This window comes from Rhinatrema bivittatum, chromosome 4 (genome assembly GCF_901001135.1).
Source record: "Rhinatrema bivittatum chromosome 4, aRhiBiv1.1, whole genome shotgun sequence".
NCBI classification, from domain to species: Eukaryota; Metazoa; Chordata; class Amphibia; order Gymnophiona; family Rhinatrematidae; genus Rhinatrema; species Rhinatrema bivittatum.
Window position 1 is genome coordinate 445,781,475 of NC_042618.1, and position 21,582 is coordinate 445,803,056.

General features: G+C 43.0%; 1 long non-coding RNA gene across 1 annotated transcript in view; it reads left to right on the forward strand.

Moving 5' to 3' along the window:
- LOC115091363 overlaps positions 1-21,036 on the forward strand; it is a 215,880-nt gene extending 194,844 nt beyond the window's left edge. Inside the window, exon 5 of the long non-coding RNA XR_003856686.1 lies at positions 20,588-21,036. This is a non-coding gene — a long non-coding RNA (uncharacterized LOC115091363). The remainder of the gene's footprint in view (positions 1-20,587) is intronic.
- Positions 21,037-21,582: the final 546 nt, after the last annotated feature.

Here is a 21,582-nt window from a genome sequence, read left to right on the forward strand (position 1 = left end):
TGTCTATACAATTATATATATTCCAGGCTTCGAGTCTGTATTTTGCCAGATCTTGGACTTACGGTTTGTCCTGTATTGGTGCTACTTTGTGGTTCTGTTTGGTCCTAGATTGCTTTGTGTATGCAGTGTTCCTGTTCAATCATAATTTGCTTCAAATATCCACTCCTCCTGCAGTGGTCCTCTATAGCTTCTGTGGGCATCTTCATGTTTTCAGGCTTTCCTGCAATGGTCCTGTCCTGCTTCAGTGGACATTTTTATGTCTTCAGATTTGGGTTCTACTTTGCTTTAGCATATACCTTGTGTTTCCTGTTTTTTTGTTGTCCAAGTCCTGCCACCCACCAGCAGCAGAGTGCTCCACCCAAGGAAATGATGCCTGTTTCTGCTCTTATTAGAACCCATCATTCACCTTGTTCATGTACCACCTGCTCTTGGCTTTTGGTAAAAAAATCTTCAGAGGGATAGCCATGTTAATCTGGTGAGGCAAAAATGCTAAGAGATAGGTGGCATCTTATAGACTAACCACACATTCTTGGTTTTTGGATCACATTTCTGGCTGACTACAGAGTCATATTCTTAAGTGGAGCTCACTTTTATGGGAGCACCTGCTAGTTTCCTCCTCCCAGCTCATTTAGAACCAGACCTGGGATCCAGCACCATCAACTTTCCTTTTGAACTACCTGGGGACATTTGTCCCTACTATGGATTCCCTCCCAACTTACCTAGCCTAGTCATCACAGCCACAGTCCTTGGCTGGGGGCCATACACCAAGGCTACTTTCACAACCCTACAATCATGAATCTTAAATAGAGTCACTAGGAATCATCATTGTTCAATGATTGGTCCTCCCTCCCCCCAGGGGCTATGAATGTTATCTCCCCAACATCTACAGGCCCTGCCAGCTGAAGACCTAATCCGGGAATCTAACTGAGGTCTTCCATATGGCAATGCAAAGCACTACAAATGAACCACCTCCACACCTGTAGTGCAGAACGAGGTGCATGTTAATTCTAATACAAAGATCCATTAATTCATGTAAATCCACTTGGGGCTCCACATGATTCAATTTCTCTTAATGTAATCCCTCAATCACATGTGGAACTGATACCATTGAGTGAACTCATTCCATGTAATATTGGCTACTAATTTACTGAAGAGAGCCATGTACTTGGTAATAGTACCAAACCCTTGTCTTAACTAATATAGGGCATCTCTGTACAAACCTGGTAGAGGTCACTAAATACGCATGCAAGAAACCTACGGAAGGCATTCCAGTCGATCAAGAAAGGGCTGTCCTGCTTCAGCAGGGGAAAAGTACAGTTTAGAGCATCTCCAGTGAACAGGATGATTACAAGCTTCATATGGGCATTATTGCTGGGGTAGGCCTGAGGGTGTATTAAGAAACGGAGGCAATGAAACTATCCCATAGTTCCATAAACTATTCTGGAACTGGTAACGTGAAATCCTGAAAGACTGGAGAAGAAGCAGGGGGCAGTTAAGAGTCACCTATTGCTGCAGGGTTTGAGTCTCCATGTCCATTCCTGCCAACTGACACCACAGGGCTTCCAGCATTTGTGAAAAACCCCAGTAACCACCTATGGTACTACATATCACTAGAGGGGGGCTTGTACATTTCCACAGTTGTGCTAGAAGATCCAGCAAAAGGGTAATTCTACAAGTAAGGAGGCAAGGTCTATGAATAGAGGATGAAACAAAGATTGTGGCTTTTGGAGGGGGCAGACATGCTAAGGCACATTTCGTCTTTTGGGGTTTTTTAAAATTTGGGACCTGGAGGTTTCCTCCTGCTCCCTTGGGTTTACAGCTCAATTTGAGCCGCTCTCTGGCTTTGGCACCATGAGCCTTCGTTCACAACTAGCCGGGGATTTCCTCCCTTGTTTGACATCCTCTCCCAACTCACTTAGCCCAGTCATGGCAGCAAACGTCCTTGGCCTGGGCCCACACTACTGCAGCTCCCTTGTCTTCCTTCCTTTTCCTTTTCGCATTCCATAAATGTTTGTGGCAATTGCTCTGCCTTCTGTTTTCATTTTCTTTTTCATTTGCTTCTCCTCCGTACCTGAGTTTTCATGCCGTTCGGAATCTGTCCCAACCCAGCTCACTGCCGTTTATGACTGGGAGTTTCCCTGATTAGGTTCCCCACCTATCTCCCTGTATAACCCAATAATTACAGTAGCAAACCTTGTTTGGGGGAGGGGGGAAGTTAGGGATCATACGTCCTGGCTCCCAGCAGAACCTTGTACATATCGGGATCGATTTTAAAAGGAGCCCAAATGGCGCAAATGGCGCGCACATGTTATAAAATCCGATGGTCACGCACACATGTGCGCCAGATTTTAAAAGCCGCGCACGCAAGTGCGGGAGGCCCGCAACTCGCACACGCGCGGGGGGGGGGGGGGGATTTTACAAAGCAACGCGCAGCGACGCAGTCGGGCCTCCCCCATATCCCTCCCAGTCTGCTCTAATTAAGGCGAGGATTGGGAGGGAACTTTCCTACACCTAACTCTATCCTTCCTCCCTCTTTCCCCTCTCCTCCCTGTCCCCTAAACCTACCTTAACCATCCCTAATATTTTTATTTTCATACTTACTGCTCCTCCAGAGAGGAAGTAATCTGTGCATGCTGGCCGGCTGCCGGAGAGCACTTCCCCAGGACAGCGGCTAATGGCGACCCCCGGGCCGCTCCTTTTCCCTCGGCTGGCACTTCTGTGCACACCAGGGTTTACGCACATGAACTGGCCTGTTGTAAAATGCACGCAGTGAGCGCAAGGTCCGAAATTTACACGCTTAGCCCTTTTAAAATCCGGGATCTTATGCACCTTCTGTCGAGGCAATAGACTTTACTGTTTCTTCTACCTTCTTCAGGTTTGGGAACCCAACCCTTTGCAGCGATGACAAACAAATTAGGTTACAGTTTTTCCCCCGTTTCACCTCTGAGTCTGGCCAGGCTACACTGACACAGCCCATTTGTTTCTACCATGCAAAAAAACTGCCAAGTAGCAAACGCTTGCAGAATTGGTTTCCCTCAGCATTTTATTTCCATCACAGATGGTGGGACTGTTGCCAAGGTTAGCTTTCCATGCAGCTCTAACTGTGAGATGTGTCCTCTTTATTCCCAGCTAATTTGTTTTTGCCCAAATTAATTTTTAAGAATGACCTTGGCCCTACTAATTGCATCGAAAGATAAATTTGAATCCGTGCTCAAATCTGTTAATTCCCTAAACCATGAGATCTTGGGGGGAGGCAATCAGATGCAATTTGGGACTATTTTGATACTGGGCTTACTTCCAGAAGTTCAGAAGAATCAGTGGCTGGCGGTACAGGACAGAGACTACTTAAGTTTTTGGTTTTTTTTTAAATGTTGCCTTACCAATAAAATATCTATTTGTTGCAGGACGAATGTTAGTATTTGCCGTGTATAATTTTGAAATACTTGAGAGTTTACTTATAGGTCACCGTTTAAGCATCATGAAAATACAAACATAATCCACTGGATCTGAAAGCGCTATTTTTTCAATACAGTCTTTCACCTAAGGTCACGTTTAGGTGCTCTCAAGGTTCAGAGTTCATGTCTTCCTTCAGTTATTTATTTTAGGTTTTATCTTACTTGGAGTGGTACAAATTTAGCACACCTATGCCGCTGTCCTGTTTTCACGTGCATTAATTAAGCCTGTGACTTTTCTCGCTGTGTACACTACTCCTGTGAAAAACGTTATTGTCCCCCTGCCTAGGATGAATAAGTCTACATCTGTTTGAGCCAGCGAGTCTGCCAAGAGGACCTCTTGGTGTTGCCGCCTTCCTGTAATATGTCAAGGTCAAGGAAGGTTAGAGTTATGAACAGAACTGCTCGCTGTTTCTGGAATCAGGTCCTCTCTGAGCCTCCCGCAAGTGTTCGGCTAACCTGGTTTCCTGTTTCTCTTGAGAAAACAAACTTTCCCCATCAGGAGTTCACAACTAAGGAATTTGGGCATATATATGATATAGACATTTTACATCGTAATTCACTGGGCAACCTACAGAATATTTTCATTTGGAATGAAAAATAAAATCTCTTAAACATGTCTGGTTCTTGCTGCTCTCGGCCCTTCCAAATTTTTTACTTCTGTCAACATTTCCTGGGAAAAGAATCTCATTTGAAGCTGATAGCAGCTCAAACGTTTTTTTCAATAAAAATGGAAAGTAATAAATTAATCTTATAAAATTCACTTGAGTTGAGCTCATTTACAGGAATTTTTGACAAACTTGGGGCCTTTCTAATTTGCTCAAGAAAGTTTATTGCAAATGCTCAATAGCTGCATCTAAAAAAGCATTATGGTATTTTTTTTAAAAATTGAATATTTAACTTCTGCACAATTGTGTACTTTGATGTACACTTTGAAGTGCCGAAAAGCGGAATATAAAAATCTAAATAAATAAATAAATAAATTGGGAGTAAGTTGATTTTTTTTTCTGGCAAGATTTGGGTTAATTATTTTTATAAAGGGTGAATGGAAGTTAGGTGTCTAAAATCTGCAGTCAAATGGCTGCTGAACTTAGGAGAACTAGCGCTGCATTACTGGGACAAGTTCAGATTTATAAGCTGCACAGTGTAATCTGAGCATGGACTCCAGTCCATTACCGTGTGCTAATCCTGAAATGCTGCAGTGTCAGGCGAACTAAGAGACAGCGCTTCAGTTGTACGAACTAAGTGGCAGCACTACCATCCTGTGGATTTAAAGAGTTGTTTACAAGCTCATGTCCAGGCTTTCTATCTGGAGTCTCAACTAAGTGCCAGCTTATTAACTTCGTTTGCTTTACTTCTAGCCAGGAGATTTTTATTTGCAAATACTTACGTACCTGGGCATGCACCCGGGTTCAGTGGCGCTAAAAATATAAACCTGGGATTTATGGACACTTAACTAGCCCCGGGCCGATGAGTAATAAACATACAGGCACTCTCTCCATTCATAAGACATAATAAGACACCGCAGTTAATGGTGCAGTCTATATGCCTAATTATATGAGGTCCTTTTGAGAAAAGCGATTATAAACAAGAATACTTGCACTGCATTGTCATTCTGGGTAAAATTTTGATTTTTGACCTTAGGGGGTTGGCATGGAAAGAGTCACCCAGCTAAAATCAGGTAAATCTCTGCTTTTTAAAATACAGCCCCTTTATTCAGCCAAATGTATGTGGGTGAAATCATTAGCCACTCAGAAAGGAGTCCGGGTCAGGACATTCCGTGAGGGAGATTTTAAAATTTAGCTGAGAAGAGTGATATTTGGTGCTACCTGGTTCATTGGTGCAGACAAGTCAGACTATGTGAATCGCCTAAAGCTGATTGCGCAAATTTGGCGCAGCCCTTTTAGCCAGACAAGCAGCGCTGAATAGCCGTGCTGTGGCCTTTAAACATTGACCCCCTAGATGCCTGACAACGCAATTGTGTTTCTAGGTATCTTTGGGCCTGATTCACTAAGGCTTTCTTTTCCCATTCTGTCTCTAAAGGAGAAAAGTATAAAAAATAAGACCTTAGACATCTAATGTTAGGTAGCCTCATAGAGTAAGACTTTCAGACTGGCATGCGGGTGCTCTTTGGTGCATGTGTGCCGGCGCCCACCCAGATACGGGGCCATTTTATAACTTGTGTGCGTATATGCGCGCATGTTATAAAATAGCCTAACTGTGCGCACTTTTGTGCATATTTCCTGCTTCTACCGCGTAAGTCCTGGAATTTTAAAAGGGGCGCACGTCCACGCCATTGCCAGTTTCACCAGTTTGTCCACTGCTTCACCCAGTTAACAACTGGGTCCTTCAAACCCCCCTGGTTTGATAGCCTGCCCTCCCCCAGGTACCTTAGACCCTTTAGATCCCTGAGAAATGGCTTTGTGTATTTTTTTAACGTACACCTCATCCCGAACAGAAGTAAACTTACGCGCCACTGAACCTGGGTGCGTGCCCGGGTGCGTAAGTATTTACGCACACATCTCTTGGCCATGGCCCAAAACGCCCATGTCCCGCTGGGACCACGTCCCGCCCCTTTTTGAAAACCTTTGAGATGTGCACGCGGTGGGAGACTCGCGTGCATCTGGGCAACTTTTAAAATTTGGTGGTTGCTCACGAGCCCGACTGGTGCACGTGTCCCCTAATTGATGCACGCACTGGACTTTAAAAGTCCACCTCCTAAGTAAGGCGTCCAGATATTTTCAAAACATTGGTGTAACACCAGTTTTGCACACCAAGTATGAAAACAGTTTGGGGCCTGATTTTCAAAAGGATTTACGCAGAAAAAAACAAGTTTCTTTGCATTAATCGCCGTTAGAAAATCAATTTTACATGCAAGCATTCTGGGGAGCACGTTTGGGGTGGAGAAATGATTTATGCACAAAAGTTTGATTTTCGAAAGTCCACATATTGATCCACATGAACAAAATCGTGCCTGCTCTCGATCAGGTTGAACTTTGCATGCGTATGCCGCACCAGGCTCCTAGCATACCCGGGAATTTTGGAAGCAGATTTATGCATACAAATACACTTTGAAAATTCAAGCTGTCTGTGAGGAAAATCACCCCCTCTAAAAGCAATATTCAAAAGCCTTGGACCTGGCTAAATGTGCTGTCTAAAAATTGCTTGAGCTGTACGCAGATAAAAGTACACATAGATTTCACCAATACATGTCCTTTTACCCATGGGAAGAGTAGGTGGGATCAGAGGAGGGGGCTAGGTCAGGGGAAGTGTGGTTTTACAATTTTCAAAGCTACATGGATTGTTTAGCAGGGGGAAAAGTATTTCTGGCCAGGGTTGGGGATGCTGTGGAGGTGGTGCTCACTGCCCATGAGCGGAGATAGTCTCAGTCATTGCTCAATGGCGACACCTCATGGTCATCCTCAGGATCCACATTACCAGGTTCCAGAGGGAGCTGCGGTCTGTGGCCTCTGGCCAAGGACTGATATTGCTGCCACGGCTGAGCTAAAGTGAGCTTGGAGGAATCTAAATTAAGTGGGTGGAGAAGAGACAAATTCCTTATTTGGAGAAGTTAAGTCAGCTAGAGCTGCAGAAGGCATCTTGGAAAAAGAGACAGGTTAGCCCTAAGCCAGGAGAGTGAAAGTAAGAAAGACCTAGGCTCCTGGGAGTGTTAGTTCTGGGAAATCATAGCCTTGAGCCAGTCTGGAAGCAGGGACTGACAATAAGGAGAAGTGCTAGTAGTATAGTAAATGTTGCTGAATCATAATGAAGCCAATTAAAGGCTTACAAAAAGGAAGCAGAAGCTCTCTAGCAGGCAAACTCTGGGCAGAAGGCTACAGAGAGAGGCAGAAGCCAGAGTGGATGTAGTCTGGATAAGCCTAGGGCTATCACATACACGAAAAATATCCATATACGCAGACCGGGTGCATCTGCTACTATGACAGGCTACAACAGGGGACGAGCGGGCTGCTCTGTGAGTCCTAAGTCATCATGTATAGGAGACACCTGTTGTAAAATGTGTGAGAGACTTTCAGTGGCAGGGAATAAAATTGTCGCTGTTTTGATGAAGCAGACACCGGGGGAATATAAACAAAGGTTTTTGCTGTAACTGCCTGGTTCTGTGGTGTTTCCAGGGATCTGGCACTGATCCAGGATGGGGTGCAAGTGGTGTCCGGTCACGATGCGTTATGTCGGAATTACCAACTTTGTATTCAAGTTCTGTTTTGTCAAGTTTGAAAGAAGCCCGAAGAGAAGACTCTGGGAAACACAGAGATTTAAGGAAACATTAAAAACATAAAGAAACTTTACTTGCGTAGAATACATCCCAAATGCAGCAGTAACATTGTATAATTCTGGTCATGCTGTCTTTCCAAATACAAACACATGCCTGATTCTTTGAGAAGCAAATCCTGCTTGACTGCCATTGGTTATAGAGTGGTGACATCGCCTCCCTGTGGCCAAACACTTGTCAACTCAAAAAGATAAGGATTTTCCTCTAGATCTATAAATTACTCCAAATGTTTCACAGAGACAGCCTGCACATATTGCAGTAATTATCACCAGGGGCAATAACTATGCTGGCAGTGGACAGGATAGGAAATACTACCATACCTGGACTGTTATCTGTTATCCTGTATATGATTAGCTTCAATAAAGCAATACAATATAAGTAGTATTGTTGCTGTTCATCAATAGCTATTTTTAGGATAGTCAACCTTTCTGAAAAGACAAAAGAAAATAGTTTAGTAAGCATTGGTTTGAGTCTACATTTTAAAATTTTGGTTTATTTGTTTAAAATATTTTTAACCTGCTGTATCCACGGTTCTAGGAGGTTAACAAATAAGATACATAACAGATAAAACATAAAATCTAATCAAAATAGACAAAATAACAAATATAAATTAAAAACATATAAAATATGACCTCAATGAGTGGTAATAATAATAGCTGCAATTAAAATATATTTATAAACCACCTTTCAGGATTAATCAATCCATCCAAAGTAGTGTACACAGGCAAGGAAAATGCATCAGTCATAACTCATGGACCAAACACATTAAAACGCCATAAAGTACAGCCCATACCACACTAGGCATAATACATCCCATTTAAACTTAGGTTGCTCTTAAATTGCAACAAACAGCATTTAGTAACAATAATAGATAACTAGAATAATGCTTTTATTCAATCTCTTGCAGTATTATACCAGACTGGTAAGCAAACAACAATTTGTTGTGGATATTTTACTATTTCTCCTAAAATAGGGACTAGCCATGACCTTTAAAGAAGTTACCCTTTAAACAAGTTTTAACTTCTCCAGGACTTTATTTTTGTGATAATTCCAGTAAAGCTGCATAATGTTGGGCAATTCATTAAGCAGAATCTCACCCCATGCATCTTGGGCATTAGAACAGAAGTTGATCTCTAGCCTGCGAAATTCTGAGATGGGACACTGGGGAATATTCACCTCACCTCTCTTCCCCCAAAATCTGGGCCAAATATCTATTCTGAAGCAGATCAAGATATTCAGCTGTTTATGTAACAACAGGAATTTTGCAAAACTGAAGCCTGCACATATAATGGTAGTGCAGGCAGACTGGGAAGCATTTCGTTTACTCTGAAAAATGAAAAGAAAAAAATAGCATTCCCTCAAAAGAGGGCCACAACATGTCAGATTTCTGGAAAAAATGTGTATCTTTGATATCTCCTGTGGATCCAACATACCATGATTTCATATTCATTATTCACTTTGTCCTAGGGAGAATATAGCAGGAAAGTCAGCGTCCCTGAGATGGAAAATGGATTTACTCTCATAACCAGAAGTATGAAGGCAGAAAGAATGCGATAGCACAGGCCGACCTAAGAGATAGCTGGGCATCTGGAATAGTCCATGGTGTTACTGGAGCTCTTAAAGAGGGCAGTTAACTCACAGACTCCTCTAGGAAGTTAAAAAAACAAAAAAAGAGTCCCCAAGAGGGCTTTGCCTCCCAACTCAGGATTTTTCACAATTTATTTTTTTAACAGGGGCTTAAAGGCACAGAGATCTAAACATAGAAACATAGAAATGATGGAAGAAAAGGGCCAAATGCTCCATCCAGTCTGCCCAGCAAGCTTATAATAGTATCTGCTGCACCATGCAGGATATATCCCCATGCTTATCAGTTTCCCAAACCGTAAAAGTCAGAACCCTCATTGGTTGCTGTCTGAATCCCATTCCTCTTTTCTCCTGCCATTACAGCAGAGAGCATTAATGGAGTTGCATTAACAGTATGTAGGCTTATTGGTTAAGGGTAGTAACTGCCACACCAGCAAGTTATCCCATGCACTCTTTTCTTCATTTCCATCCTCTAATTTTAGGGATCCACAGTGTTTATCCCATGCTCCTTTGAATTTTTTCACTGTTTGAATCTTCACCACCTCCTCTGGAAGGGCATTCCAGGCATCCACCACCTTCTCCGTGAAGAAATATTTCCTGATGTTTATTCTGAGTCGTTCTCCCTGAAGTTTTGTTTCATGACCCCTAGTTCTACTGACTTCTTTCCAATGGAAAAGGTTTCATGATTGTTCATTCTTAAAACCTTTCAGGTATCTGAAAGTCTGTATCATATTTCCCTTGCACCTCCTCTCTTCCAGGGTATACATATTCAGATCCTTCAGCCTCTCCTCATAGGTCTTCTGATACAGATCCCACACCATTTATCCCCCTTCACATACAGACTCCAGAACTGAACACAGTTATCCAAATGAGGCCTCACCAAGGAATTGTACAAGGGCATTATCACCTCTTTCTTCTTACTGGTTATTCCTCTCTGAGGGGCGGATTTTAAAACAATACGCACGCCGGTACTTTTGTTCGCGCCACTGGCGTGAACAAAAGTACACCAGATTTTATAAGATACGCGCGTAGCCGCGCGTATCTTATAAAATCCGGGGTCGGCGCGCGCAAGGGGGTGCACATTTGTGCAACCTGTGCGTGCCAAGCCCAGCGCGGCCTGCCTGTTCCCTCTGAGGCCGCTCCGATTTCGGAGCGGCCTCGGAGGGAACTTTTCTTCCCCCTCCCCCCACCTTCCTCTCCCTTCCCCTACCTAACCCACCCCCCGGCCCTATCTAACCCCCCACTTACCTTTGTCGGCAAAGTTACGCCTGCTGAAAGCAGGCGTAACTTTGCGCGCGTCGCCGGCAGCCCCGCTCCGTCCTCCGGTCCCGGGGGCGTGGTCCGGAGGCCTCAACCACGCCCCCGGGCCGGCACCATGCCCCCGGGCCTGCCCCCGAAACGCCGCGGCACGCCCCCGAAACGCCGCGTTGTTTCGGGAACGCCCCTGTACACACCCCCTCCCTCCCCGTTTCAAAAGCACCGGGACTTACGCGCGTCCCGGGGCTTTATGCGCGCCGGCAGCCTATGCAAAATAGGCACGCCAGCGCGTGAGGGCCCTGCGCGCGTAAATCCTGCCGGATTTATGCGCGCAGGGGTTTTAAAATCCGCCCCTCTATGTAGCCCAGCATTCTTCTGGCTTTAGGTATCGCCTTATCACATTGTTTTGCCATTTTCAGATCTCCAGATACTATTACCCCAAGATCTCTCTCCTGGTCCGTGCACATCAGTCTTACATCCCCCAACTCATACAGTTCTTTTGGATTAACGCACCCCAGATGCATGACTCTGCATTTCTTGGCATTGAATCCCAGCTGCCAAATTTTCGACCACTCTTCAAGCTTTCTTAAATCACTTTTCCTTCCCTCTACTCCTTTAGGCATGTCCACTCTATTGTAGATCTTAGTATCATCCACAAACAGACAAAGATATTGTCATTCACAAAGATATTGAATAGAACCAGTCCCTATACCAATCCCTGTGGCACTCCACTTAACATGGCTCTTTCTTCAGAGTAGGTTCCATTTACCATTACACTCCATCTCTTATCAGTCAACCAGTCTGTAATCCATGCCGCCACCTTAGTGCTGCTTCCCAAGCGTCTCATTTTATTCACAAACCTCCTATGTAGGACTGTATCAAAAGCTTTGTTGAAATCCAAGTAAATCACATCTAGCGCTCTTCTTCAATCCAGTTCTCTAGTCACCCAATCCAAAAAAATCAATCAGATTTGTCTAACAGGATCTTCCTCTGGTGAATCCATGCTGCCTTGGGTCCAGCAACCCACTAGATTGTAGGTAGTTCACTATCCTTTCTTTCAGCAGAGTCTCCATTAATTTTCCTATCACCGAGGTGAGGCTAACCTGCCTGTAGTTTCCAGGCTCCTCTCTGCTACCATTCTTGTGAAGCAGGACCACCACCGCTCTTCTCTAATCCCACAGCACCACTCCCATTTCCAGGGATCTATTGAACAGGTCCTGCAGCAAATCTGCCAGCACATCTCAAGCTTGGCTTAGTCCAGTACATCATAGCTTTCCATAAATAATTTCTGCCTGGGCCATTGGCTATTATTACCACTACGATAGGCTTTCAATCATTTCTCTAACTTTTCAAAGCCCTTTCTTTATTATTTCTGCTTTGCTAGCATTTGTTTCGAGCTTCCCGGGAGCTCTGCGTTTCAAAGAGAGGCTTTCCGAACCAACACCAATTATAGCAGCTAATCAAGCAACCTGATCATTCCTGAAAATTCTAGTCAGGCTTGCAATATCTGGAAAACTTTTTTAAAGATATTTCACTGTAAATGTTTCAGTTGGAATTCGACTTTTATAAATTCTTAATTCATACAGCCTACCAGTTTGTCAGCTTTTATGGCTGAATTTAAATAGTTGCAGTTTAAAGTGATCACGGCTTAGTTTTGATAAAAATATGGTTGATCGTGCAGCATATTGACCCCCAGGGAGGAAGCCAGGAAGGAATGAAGGGAAGAGGATTGACGTTCTCAGAGTTGAGGACTGGAGGATGCTATTATCCCCCTTGCAAACATGGATGTTGACTCTGTTTTTTATTATAAAACTAAAAAACCCTAAAAAGCAAACAAAATTGTCTTTTTAAAAATATGGGGGGGGCGTGGATTTATTATATTAGCCACATCTGTAGCGACTGGGTCAATGTACTAATGCAACTTTTGTGCGTGACAACATAAGTTGCCCTTTATCGCTGAGTCAACTGTTTCTTGTTTTTCTGTTTTCCACAGACTTACAGATAAATGCCAACTAGCACAGGAGTGATGGGGCAATACCATGGAATGAAAATTTCATAATCCAAGTACAGGGCTTAGTTCCAAATTTCAGCAGTGCGTGTAATTTAGACTGTAGGCCTTCCATAATAAATTGAAAAGTTCAGCATTGATCTGCAATATTGTTTAAAACAAAGTTGTTTGCTCCGGTTAACTAATGGTAGCATTTCAAACACGTATAAAGGAAGAATAATATTCAACCTGGGAGCAGTCATCTTCAAAAAATGCCACATATCACGTCACACAACAGTGGCTTCTGATTGGCTAATGCAGCATGTTTGTTGTTCATTATATCATAGCTAAATATGAGTCAATGAGGTGCATGATGACATTGGTGGCTAGTGCTAATATGATTGCTTCCAGGGGCATATTATGGCATTTGTAAGAAAACAACTGAAAGTAATTTAAAGATATTGACTTAATTTAAAATGTGTAATTGATACTGGTTGATTTATTACTGGCTAGTTGTAGCTTTAAAATGTTATACAGTATACATATACGGGCTGCACGTAAAAAAAATCAGGGGTTACGTGCGTGGCTGTGCCCTGCACGCGCTGTGCGCATTTTCCAAAGGGCCACGCGCATAACTCCCAATATGCGCCGAAGTGCCAGGCCTCAAGAAAGGGGTGTGCCGGAGGGGGTGGGATCTGGGAGGGGAGGGGTGGGGCAGGGACGGGCTGGGACAGTGTCATGAGTCGCTGCCCTGGGGAAGCGCATGCTGGCAGCTTGCCGGTGCGTGTAGTCTACTGCTGCTCCGAAGCAGCAGTAAGGTAACTAACAAAAAAAATCTAATAGCTAGGAAGGGATTAAGAGTCAGGGAGGAGAGGAAGGGGAAAAGGTAGGAAGGTTAATTGGAGTGGACTGGGAGGGAACTGGGGAAGCCCTACTCGAATCGCCGCACGATGCTTTTTAAAATCCCACCCTCAAGCGCGGATGTTAAATCTGGCGAGCAGCTACGTGTTTATGTTATAAAATCGGCATGTCCTTTTAAAATCAACCCATGGAGCCTAACTTTCAAGCCTATCCTTGGTACAGCATTTACGTGTGTAAGTCGGTGCACAGACATTATGCTAGTATAATACCCGCATGTCCAATTACCTTGTAGGGGCATTCCTGGGTCTGGAATCGAGCTGGCGGGAACCCTTCTAGAGTGGACTCCATCGGTCCTTGTGTGCTTGATGGCTCCTTCTGGAAAAGAAAGTGTTAGTAGGAGAAATTTTCACCCCAGAAAAACCTGAAAAACAAATGGGACTGTAAACAGGGCTTGCAGTATTTACAAAAGTGTACAAGTTTTATTAGACTCTATGCATTTCTAGATGATATCTACTTGTAGGTATTAGTTACAGACTTTAGAACTAAATACATTTCTACAAGATATCAACCAGAATAGTTAGCTACTACAGGGTGTTAGCCTCACAAAATAACTCCATATATAAAAAAAAATAATCTCTGGCGTTCCCTTTCATCCAATTTTTTTCTCCCGCCCCCTTTCCTTTCCACTGCACCCAAAGTCTCACCCATGTGAAGAAATGCAGCGGGGTACTGCTGGTCATAAGGGGGTGACCTCCTGTGCTCCACTTCCACTCTATTGATGGGTCCACACCCTCCTGGAGGAGCTGACTCCACCTCCCAATCAGCCATTTGCTTAAGTCCAACATAAAGGGACCATCACTTCTCAACTATAAGGCTGAGACCCAGGCAGGATTACAGAATGAACATTTTTACTTTTCAGAAAATTTATTCCAAAATCAATTTACAATTAACAAAAGGAAAAGGTTCACATATTCAGCCTCAATATTCTTTCTAAGGACCCGTAACTAAGACCTTTAACAAAATTGCACTCATCTTCCAAGCATATTATTTGCACTGCAAACTCTGTGTCCTGTAACCATTCCAAACGCTCTGTCCTAATCCGGCCACAATTACCTACAAGTGAGAGCTCTTCTATACTGCCCAGTCTTCCTTGTTTTTCACCTCTGAAAACCAGGTACCTAAGGGTTTTGATCCCCCTTGACATTCAGGGTGATGATCTCTTTGATAAAACTGTCTGTCAATATATTTCCAATTCAAATCCCTCTTTTAATCAACGTTCCGTAATTTAGGCCTTTGCCAATATTGTTTGTTTGTGAAGTGATATTTAGCAAATTCATCAGCACTAATCAGGGGATTATCATATGCAAATCCCCTAAGCTGAAACTCTGACTCAAACCTCTTCAATAATTGATTAATGACCTTCACAGTAGAGGTCTGATAAGCTTTTCAGTCTTGCTCTGACTTTCCCAGGCTGCTGGCTCAAGTTACATTGCCTCTTCCTGCTGGGGTTCATTTCAATGCAGCAGGCTCTTCCTCCTCCCCCAGGAAGCAGGGTGGTAGGAGATGCACAGTTTACATAACACCAGGTATTTCTGCTCCAAAAGTACACACACATATGTTTTAGTAGGCGGGAATATTTCCAATCAAATTAAATGCATACTTTACCTGTTTTATAAACATGCATATGTATACTTTAGGCACATGAAAAATTATAACATATCATGTATGCATAATCCCAATTTATACATGGACGCAGGTGTTTTACAGTATGCGTGTATACTGTTTTGGAAATACTTACTTGTGCACATACTTGAAACCGACAGTTTGCTGAAACCTCCCTCAGTTCATCCAGTCCTTCCTCCAGTTCATCCAGACTGTCTAGCACTTCACCTTGAATTGCTACCAGTTCACCTAGAGCTGCCACCCAAACAACTGCAGACAACAGACAGGTCCGATTTCACTTGCACAAGTCAATTAGTAGGGTGTAAAAGTGTACCAATAATTTCAGTAATGTATGCATGTATATCTCTTACAAAACGGCAACTACTGCGCATCATTCTGAACCCCACCCTAGAATGCTCCTAGCCTGCCTTTTTCTATCCCCAGTTAAATGTCCATGCAAAATTGAAAATAAATGCATACTCTCGACGTTTATAAAATAGCATATACATGCCATTTACACAGGTAAATGCTATTTTTACACACCAAACCTCTATGAAAATTCACTCCATAGTTTATATATCAATAAAAAAGAATACCTTTGCCAGGATCCCCTTAGAATCCCTGATATGTAATGTGGTTAGGACACTGAACACAAAAGTTATTATGGGGGGTGGGAGGTGGTGGAATGGAGGGAAAATGGAAAGACATAAACATGGAGATCTCATAAGCATCCTTCCCTTCGGAAAGTAGGCTAAAAACGAAACACAATGAAACATAAACAAGTCAGATATCAATTCAGTCAGCTAACTTCTGGGAATTAAACATTTGTTTTCAGAAGCATATACAGTATAACCAAGGGAATTTAGAAAGAATACCTTTCTCTTTTCCTGTTTCTGAATTTACTGGCAAAAGCTGAGCCAGTGCAGAGAATCAGGAATTCAAAGAGTTTAGGATTTTTGTGTATTAGTTCTGAGGTCTTTTCTGGGATCTTGGCTGAGCTGTATGACTTTGGTTAGATAATTATAAGTTTTCTAGAGAAGCCTGTTGGTTTTTCAAGGTAAACAGCTTTTACTTCTGCAAAGTCTAACAATAGAAATGCAGGCTCACTCTACTCTCATGGTCAAGCAGATGGTTCGGGCCTTCCCAGTTCTCTTTGTTTCTCTCTCTGTCATTTACACAGTTTCTATGGCGTTATTCAGAAACTACAACTTCTGCATTTTCTGCATCCAAACTTCTGAAATAAGATTAAAAAAAATCCCTGAACTTACCAACATTGTCAGATGTTAACAACATTGTCAGATTTATCAAAAGGGCAAAGGAGCATGGTGGTTTTATAAATCAGTGTAGTGACAGTGCCACTGCTGATCATTAGGGATGTGCATTCGTAGTTCCATTTGTTTGGCAATATGCGTGTATCTCACGAAAAGAAGGTAAACACCAAAACTGCTGATATGCGCACATGTAGGTGGCCACCTACATGCAGGCATACCATCAGTTTTGCGCGCCTACCTTCCATTCGTGAGATACGCACACACCGCCGAAATGAATTAAATAAACAGACCAACGAATGCACATCCCTACTGATTACTGTCTTCTTTACAAAGCTAAACGGACATCAGGATCCAATCAGATCTTTCCTGCTTAAAAACAAATTAATGCAAGGATGAGTGAAGAAACAAGGAATAAAGCGAAGGCAGGATAGTTGATTGTCCATAACACACAGGACATTAAGAGTGTAGTTAGCCTTGGAAGCTATTTCTATGCCCAAATATGAGACATTACTAAATGACGCAACACTCTTTGTGGCCCTTAGTCTCAGGGGAATAATTGTCAGATCTAAGTTAGCCAAATAATTATCCAGATAAGGCTGAATAATTACCAGTTAGCCAGATAAGTTATATGGCTAAGTAGCACCACCCCGATCCATCCATTGCCCACCCACAAATTGACTGGCTAAGAGATAGCCAAATAATAGGGTCATTTATCAAAATGCTATAAGGCCTTTTCGCATGCATTAAGCACCTTTAATGCATGTGATAGCACCATAGCGTATGGTGCGATGCAAATCTGAAAAAGAGGAGGAGTTAGGGGCAGGCTTTGTTGTTTTGTGAAGCCCTTTTGCACAGCTTTAATGCTGATTTTAGCTACACCTTTTCTGGTAGGGGGGAAAGAAAGAAAGAGAGAGAGAGAGAGAGACTAGCCATGATGGCCCAACACTAGATAGGTATTTATATCTCTATGGGAGGCCCACCTAGTAACTCGAGGTGAGGTTTAGGTATTAGTGTAGGGGTTAGGGGCACTTTGACATTCAAAGTGAGATGTACAAACAGAACAGTGCTCTCTTGTGAAGATTTGATGACCTTCAGAGTGAGGAAACTCACCCAAAGATGAGATTTGTGCAATGTTCTCTCAATCTAGCTTGATGGACTCTCTACCTGGGTAACATCAAGCTAGGTTGAGAGAACATTGCACAAATCTCATCTTTCAGTGAGTTTCCTCACTCCGAGGATCATCAAATCTTCACAAGAGAGCACTGTTCTGTTCGTACATCTCACTTTGAATGTCAAAGTGGCCCCTAACCCCTACACTAATACCTAAACCTCACCTCGAGTTACTAGGTGGGCCTCCCATAGAGATATAAATACCTATCTAATATTGGGGCATTATGGCTAGATGTTCTTGCTTGCTTTCTTTCTCTCTCCTCAGTGGCTCTAAACTTCCTATTTCCATAAAACACACCCCTTTTTTTATCGCATGCAATATTTAGTGCATTTTGATAAATCCAGGCCTAAGTGACTTATCCAGTTATTTAGCAGCTGCTGAATATAATCATATATTTAGCAGCCCACTAGGTAGCCAGATAAGTCCTACTCAATAGCCAGATAAGTCCTACTTATCTGGCTATTGAGCACTAAACTGCTTTGAATATCATGCCCTTCATAATTAGGTTAAGTGGTGCCACTGCTCACTGCACAATTTTTCACTCTTTAGGACCCTAGTGATCACTTGTATATATTTTGGACAAAGAAGCAAGTAGTTTCAGAGGTTACTAGAACACCAAGTAATGGTATCAAACGGAGTGAGGATTCAGTGCCTGGGTTAATTTCAACATTGTTGCATGCAAGGAAATCAGCTGCCTCACTTCTGGTGATACTAATTCACCTAGGAGGCAATTAAGTGACTGCTTGACTATTAGAATGAAGAAAGACATAATTAAGCTAAGATCTATTTTTGGAAAAAAACGAGCATTGTCTGGCTCAATATCATCCCTGGAAGAATATGAAGGAATCAGATGAAGAGAGAGAACATAAACAAAAGAAGGACAAGAATAAATCTGGGAGATTAGTTAATTCATCAGCACCACTCTATATCGCTCCATGGTGAGACCACACCTTGAATACTGTGTACAATTCTGGTCGCCGCATCTCAAAAAAGATATAGTTGCGATGGAGAAGGTACAGAGAAGGGCAACCAAAATGATAAAGGGGATGGAACAGCTTCCCTATGAAGAAAGGCTGAAGAGGTTAGGGCTGTTCAGCTTGGAGAAGAGACGGCTGAGGGGGGATATGATAGAGGTCTTTAAGATCATGAGAGGTCTTGAACGAGTAGATGTGACTCAGTTATTTTCACTTTCGAATAATAGAAGGACTAGGGGGCATTCCATGAAGTTAGCAAGTAGCACATTTAAGACTAATCGGAGAAAATTCTTTTTCATTCAATGCACAATAAAGCTCTGGAATTTGTTGCCAGAGGATGTGGTTAGTGCAGTTAGTGTAGCTGGGTTCAAAAAAGGTTTGGATAAGTTCTTGGAGGAGAAGTCCATTAATGGCTATTAATCAATTATACTTAGGGAATAGCCACTGCTATTAATTGCATCAGTAGCACGGGATCTTCTTAGTGTTTGGGTAATTGCCAGGTTCTTGTGGCCTGGTTTTGGCCTCTGTTGGAAACAGGATACTGGGCTTGATGGACCCTTGGTTTGACCCAGCATGGTAATTTCTTATGTTCTTATTTTCTTATTGCTATAAAGCAAATATTGATACAGAACTGTGCAGATTTGTGTAGACCTGATGGAGGCCATTTATATGATATAGTTATGGACATATTTCTGAATGACTTTCAGGAAGCAGCGGAGGCAGTGGCTAAGGAAATGAGGTCCAGCTATTGGGCAGTGAGCAAGGACTAATGAGGGAGTTGCTGTCTTGGCTTGTGGTGGGATTGCTTGGGCACTCCAGGTAAGGAGAGGGACATGCATTGGGTAACCGGCATAGTGACCAGCAGGCCCATCTACCTCAAGTGGTACTGCAGAGATGGTCCTAGACTGCCAGCGCAAACCCCTGCTGCATGCTGCTGAAGGTTTAGTTGAGGCTCCAAATTGTCCCCATGGGCAAATTGACCAGGCAGGCTCTACCATTCTTCCCCACAATCTACCCCCTCTACCGGTGACTTAAACAATGGGTAATCCCACCCTGCTATGGCATCTTCCAGAGGTAGGCAAAAGGGGCTAGGAAGGAAAATAAAAGGTTAAATGGATTTTGATACCTGTTCAAGAAACAGATCTAAGGAATAATCAAAACATATTTATTTTCCTCTTTCCAACAGGTTGGTCCGACAGTATTATATGCAAGTCATATCAGGATAACTAGTATTTTTACAGTTGAGTATCAATAAAGACTTCTATTTCTTTACTATACAATATTATACAATTATATCTCAGTTACCCTGAGTCTTCTCTGTGTTTTTTAAAGTGTCAGTGTCTAATAATGTGTGGGGTAAGTAGGTAAGCTCATGCTTTCCTCTGGCGGTAGAACGTCCACGTAGGCTGTTGCTAGCGTTGGGCCAGCTGTGTGATGTTGCTCCCATGTTCCTCCATGGATCTCTTGACTTTCACTAGGTACTTACTAAACTGATGTAATAATAATAATAAAAAGAAACCTCTCTATTCTACCAGTCTTCAAGCGTGCAGGGGGTAGTACTTGCCTCTGACTCTCTCTCTATGCAGCCTTGGGGTCGCTAGAGATCCAGCTATCAAAAGAAAAAAAATTTCAGGATCCCCATCTAAACTCAAAAGAAAGGGTAACTTGCATGCTCGTTACACATTCACATTTGCAGGGCATTTGCTTGCTATATCTAAACCTCCACACTCTTTCTGGCTGAGCTCACTTCTTCCCATCTCAACTTTTCAGGTTCCACTCCTTCTTCTGTGTTTAGCTTCAGCAGGCAGCCTTTGTCTCTCCAGCCACCTGTTCTAGCCTTCAGCCCCCTATAGCAGACATTCAGCAGATGCACTCCCATAGTCTCATCAAGTCCTCATTCAGGCATGTCCCTCTGCTCTATCCACAGCAGCTCTCGCAATCAACTGCTCTGCTCTGGGCACTTTCTCTGTGGGCACTCACTCTGGCCAGGATCTCTGCTTCCCTGCAGCTCTCTAGGCAGTCTTCCTCTCTTCCACTGTCTGAACTGAATTCTCTCTCTCTTTCTCCCCCACTCCAGGCACCCTGGCTGGATTCTCTTCACCCTGGTTCCCTGCAGCACTCAGAGGCAGAAGGCTCACTCTCTCCACTTCTATGCTATTTCCCTTTCATCCCTGCTGGGCTTGGGTTCCCTCCGCACCATCTCGCCGGGTCAGGCAGTCTCCTACAGCATCTTTGCTCAAGCAACTCCTGGTGATTCTCTTCCCTGCAGAGCTCTGGACACCTCTGCTGCCTCTCTGTGGACTGTTGTGTGTTGAGTTCTTCTTGAAGCTCCTGTTGAGTGACTGACACCTGGAATGCCCCCGACTTATGTGGCTAAATTCTAACTACATAATTTATCCATTTATGACTTTCAGTATTGCTGTTTAGCCATTTAGACAGATAACTTTTTAGTTATCCATCTAAATTGCTTTTGAATGTCAAGCTCATAATTTTCAAAGTGGACATAGAGTGCTTCAGGGATCTGTACTTGGACAAGTGTTTTTTCATATATTTATAAATGAGCTAGAAAAGGGAAAGAAGAGTGAGGCGATCAAATTTGCAATGATACAACATTATTCAGAGTAGTTAAATCTCAAGCGGATTGTGATAATTGCAGGAGGACCTTGTGAGACTGGAAGATTGGGCATCCAAACAGCAGATGAAATTTAATGTGGACAAGTGCAAGGTGATGCATAAAGGGAAAAGTAACCCAAACTATAATTATACGATGTTAGGTTCTATTTTAGGAGCTACCACCCAGGAAAGAGATCTAGGCGTCATAGCGGATAATACATTGAAATTGTTGGCTCAGTGTGCTGCGGCAGTCAAAGAAACAAACAATCAGGTCAATACAGTAAAGTGCGGCCGCGGTTTCCCTGTTACTAACCCACCTTTTACTCACAATTTGGCTGCGTTAGCCCAACCCGCGATCCACTATCCCCTTTAACCCATTCTTACCGCCTCTTTAAATCAACAAGTAACCCTTTCCGCCCGCGGCATGTATATGAGATGTAAACGATTGGATTAGCTATT